This window comes from Orycteropus afer, unplaced genomic scaffold (genome assembly GCF_000298275.1).
Source record: "Orycteropus afer afer isolate SDZICR_OR568_19922 unplaced genomic scaffold, OryAfe1.0 scaffold00001, whole genome shotgun sequence".
Lineage (NCBI taxonomy): Eukaryota > Metazoa > Chordata > Mammalia > Tubulidentata > Orycteropodidae > Orycteropus > Orycteropus afer.
The window spans coordinates 37,541,664-37,546,905 of NW_006921588.1; positions in this window are offsets into that span (position 1 = coordinate 37,541,664).

Consider the following 5,242-nt stretch of genomic DNA (forward strand, 5'->3'; position numbering starts at 1 on the left):
TTTTTTTCATGCTGAGCTGTAATCTGCACTGAAGACTGTAGTCTTTAATGTTCATCAGTAAGTGCTTCAAGTCATCTTCACTTGGAACAAGCATGGTTGTGTCATCTGTATTTCACAGGTTGTTAATGAGTCTTCTTCCAATCCTGATGCCAGCTTCCTATATTATTTACTCAGTATACATATTGCATGGTGAAAGGATACAACCCTGATGCACATGTTTCCTGATTTTAAACCATGCAATATTCCCTTGTTCTGGTCAAATGACAGCCTCTTGGTCTATGTACAGGTTTCTCATGAGCACAATTAAGTGTTCTGGAATTCCCATTCTTCACAATGTTATCCATAATTTGTTATGATCTACACTGTCAAATGCCTTTGTATAGTCAATAAATTACAGGTAAGTATCTTTCTGATATTGTTGACTTTCAGCCAAGATCCATCTTACACCAGCAATGATAAGGCATCCCTGGGACCAGCAGAAGGCAGTATTTGTGTGCTAGGAGCCGCCCCCGGGTGCAGGCCAGAGTAACCCAGCCCTAGAACCAGTGGAAGGTGGGTTTTTGCCCCTGAGGCAGGCTGAGTAAGCTAACAGGGCCAGAGCCATGTAGAACAGCTAGAAGAAACAAACTTGTCTGTCAGTTTATCCTATTGTGAAGCTTGAATGTTGCTGTGAGGCTGGAGGCTGTGCCATGGGAGTTTCCAATGCCAGCAGGGTTACCCATGGTGAACAGCTTTCAGCAGAGCCTCTACCCTAGGACAGACTCAGAAGAAGAAGGCCATCCACTTCTCAAAGAATTGGCCAGTGAAAATCTTATGAGTAGCAGTGAAACATTGTGCGATATAGTGCTGGAGGATGAGCCTCTCATGTCTGAAGGCACTCAAAATATGACTGGAGAAGAGCTGCCTCCTCAGAGAAGAGCCAATCTTAATGATTTACATAGAGTAAAGCTGTCAGGACCCCCATTTGTTAATGTGGCACATCTTAAGATGAGAAGAAACAGCTGCAAACATCCATTAATAATTGGAACATGGAATGTACTAGGTATGAATCTGGGAAAATTAGAAGTTGTCAAAAATGAAATTGAATGCATAAAGATCAATATCCTGGGCATTAGTGAGCTAAAATAGACTGGTTTTGGCCATTCTGAATCAGATGATCATATGATCTACTATGCCAAGAATGACAAATTGAGGAAGAATGGCATGGCATTCATCATCACAAAGAATATATCAAGATCTATCCTGTCAGTAACAGGATGATATCCATACATGTACGAGAAAGACCAGTTACTACTACTATTATTCAAATTTATACATTCTGGTAGTTAAAGGTGTATGCCACCTTGGTTGGTCCTGGTTGAGTGGCTGGGCAGCTGGTGGTAGTTATTCTCCATGATGAGACTGGCAATCAGCTCCATGGTGGGATCTACCACAAGCAGCTGAGTAGCTGCTGTAGAGATGTGGTTTGCTTCCGTATATAAGCAGCAGCTTTGGGAATGATCTCTAGATAATGGCACACTTGAACCTTGTGTGTAGCCGAGTCATTGTTCAGCAGCCTGCCATGCTCTGCCAATCTTGGGATTTTAATGGACTTGAATCAATGGCCTCCTGTGTGTTTGGTAATATCAGGACTGTGCCTTGTTACTTGTCGATCTTGGGTTTGTCAGCCTCAGCAGCCAGCAGCTGAGTGAAGAAAAGCCTCCAGCTTCAGTAGGCCAGGAACAGGAGGCAGAGCTGAAGCCCAAGGTTGAGGTGCTTTCACCCAGACCATACAGCCTGGCACTTTGAATTTGGACTTAAAGCCTCCAGACTGTAAGAGAATAAATTCATGTTTGTTAAGGCCATCCCATTTGTGGTATATTCCTGTCAGAGCAGCACTAGGTAACCAAAACACGCACCAACTACCAAAGCCAAAGATGAAGAAACTGAAGATTTTTACCAACTTCTGCAGTCTGAAATTGACCAAACATGCAATCAAGATGTATTATTTATCACTGGTGATTGGAATGCAAAAGTTGGAAATGAAGAAGAATCACCAGTAGTTGGGAAATTTGGTCTTGGTGATAGAAATGTTGCTGGAGATCGCATGACAGAATTTTGCAAGAACAACAACTTATTCACTGCAAATACCTTTTCTCAACACAAACGGCAGCTATACATATGTACTTTGCCAAATGGAGTAAACTGAAATCAGTTTGACTACATTTGTGGCAATAGGTGATGGAGAAGCTCAATATCTTCAGCCAAAACAAGATCAGGAGCTGATCAAGGCCATCAACTGCTCATATGCAAGTTCGACTTGAAGCTGAAGACAATTAAAACAAGTCCATGAGGGTCAAAATATGACCTTGACTATGTTATGTTGTTATGCGCCATCAAATCAAACCCGACTCATAGCGACCCCTCCTTGGGTTTCCGAGGCAATATCACTATGGAAGTAGATTGCCCCATCTTCCTTCTGAGGAGTGGCTGGTGGGTTTGAATCGCCAGCCTTCTGGTTAGCAGTCAAGTGCCTTAGGCTATATCCCTCCTGAATTTGTTGTTGTTGCTGTTGTTATTTGCCGTCGAGTCGGAATTTTAGAGACCAACTAAAGAATAGATTTGATGCATTGAACACCAGTGACCGAAAACCAGAGGAATTGTGGGATGGCATCAAGAGCATCATCATTGAAGAAAGCAAGAGGTCATTAAAAAGACAGAAAAGGAAGAAAAGACCAAAATGGATGTCAGAAGAGACACTGAAACTTGCCCTTTTATGGAGAGTAGCTAAAGCAGATAGAATCGACAGGATAAAAGAGCTGAACAGATTTCAAAGAGCAGCTCAACAAGACAAAGTCAATTATTGTAATGAAATGTTCAAAGACCTGGAGTTGGAAAACCAGAAGGGAACAACACACTCAGCATTTCTCAGCTGAAAAAAATTAAGCCTTGAGTTGCAAAATTGAAAGATTTCATGTTGAAAGATGTAGGAAACATCAAAAGAAGATGGAAGGAATACACAGAGTCACTGTACCAAAAGGAATTGGCAGATGATCAGCCACTTCAGGAGGTGGCATATGAACAAGAACCAATGGAATTGAAAGAAGAAGTTGAAGCTGCACTGAAGGAATTGGCAAAGAACAAGGCTCCAGGAATTGATGAAATATCCATTGAGATGTTCCAACAAATGGATGCTGTGCTAGAGGCACTCACTCATCTATGCCAAGAGAAGACAGCTGCCTGGCCACCTGACTGGAAGAGATCCATATTTGTACCCATTCCAAAGAAAGATGATCCTACAGAATGTGGAAATTATCTAACAATATCTTTGATACCACACACAAGTAAAATCTTACTGAAGATAATTCAAACACTGTTGCAGCGTATATTGAATACCAGAAAGATATTTACTAGTATTTTATTGACTATTCAAAGGCATTTGATTGCGTGGATCATAACAAATTGCAGATAACATTGAGAAGAATGGGAATCCCAGAACACTTAATTGTGCTCTTGAGGAACCTGTACATAGACCAGGAGGATGTCATTTGAACAGAATGAGGAGATACTGTATGGTTTAAAATTAGGAAGGGTATGCATCAGGGTAGTATCCTTTCACCATACTTATTCAATTTGTATGTATTCGAGAACTGGACTATATGAAGAAGAACATGGCATCAGGATTGGGGGAAGGGTCATTAACAGCCTGTGATGTGCAGACAACACAACTTTGCTTGCTGAAAGTGAGGATGACTTGGAGCACTTACTGAGGAAGATTAAAGACTGCAGTCTGCAGTATGGACTACACCTCAATATAAAGAAAACAAAAATCCCCACAACTGGACCAATAAACAGTATCATGATAGATGGAGAAAAGATTGAAGTTGTCAAAGACTTCATATTGCTTGACTGCTAACCAGAAGGTTGGCGGTTCAAACCCACCAGCCACTCCTCAGAAGGAAGGTTGGGCAATCTACTTCCATAGTGACATTGCCTCGGAAACCCAAGGAGTGGTCGCTATGAGTTGGGTCCGACTCGACGGCACATAACAACAACAACAACATAACCAGTCAATGGAAGCGGCAGTCAAGACATCAGATGACGTATTGCATTGGGCAAATCTGTTGCAAAAGACCTCTTTCGAGTGCTGAAGAGCAAAGATGTCTCTTTGAAGACTAAGATGTGCCTGACCCAAGCCATGGTATTTTCAATTGCCTCATATGCATGTGAGAGCTGGACAACGGATAAGGAAAACTGAAGAGGAATTGATGCTTTTGAGTTTGCAGCATTGGCAAAGAATGCTGACAGTACCATGGACTGCTAAAAGGACTAACAAATCTGTTCTGGAAGAAGTGCAGCCAGAATGCTCCTTGAAGTGAGAATGGCCAGACTCCGTCTCACCTACTTTGGTCATGTTGTCAGAAGGGACCATTCTCTTGATAAAGTGCAGGGTCAACAAAAGAGGGAAAGGCCCTCAACAAGATGAATTGACATAGTAGCTGCTGCAATGGGCTCGGGTATAGTAGGGATTGTGAGGCTGGCACTGGACCAGGCAGTGTTTCGTTCTGCTGTACATAGGGTCACTATGAGTTGGAGATCACTGGAAGACACCTAACAACAATAACGTACTATGAGAAGCATGAATAGATAGTCATTTAAGAATCTTTCCAGCTCTGATACTCTAGATGTCTGCTCTAATTTAAGGTTCATTACCTAAGTCCATTACTAATCCATCCATCTTCGTCTCTTAAGTCTCCTTTTCAGAAATTTTATGGGGAAGCCTTTGACCAAAGCATGCTCAGCAATCAAGTCTGCTAATACCTGAGGTATTTCCTTATGCTTGTTTTCTTCCAAATTCTCCAATCCGCATTTCATGTAACAGTCCTAAATACTCATCTGTTATCTCTGACATAGAAGAGGTATAGGGCAAAGCAGATAGCAAGAGAAACCGTGTTCCACGGGGACAAGAACACTACCATTTTCGTATCTAGGTATAAGACCAGCACAACAGCATTTAACTTTGAAATTGACTAAAATGAGGCTGATCGTACTCTTTGTACAATCTGGATAGTGCAGCACTGGCTGAACAAGTTGTACTTTGTAGCTTTGGGCTAGAGTCTCTCTCCTTGTTTCCTGGGAATTAAAATTAAAAAAAAAAAAAAGGCTGCAGAGTGGGAGGGGTGGAGGGTAGCGAGAGGTGTCAGAAATAGCCGGCAGCGTCTTAGCATCAGGAGGTAGGCGCATTTGGCTGGGCAAATTTGGA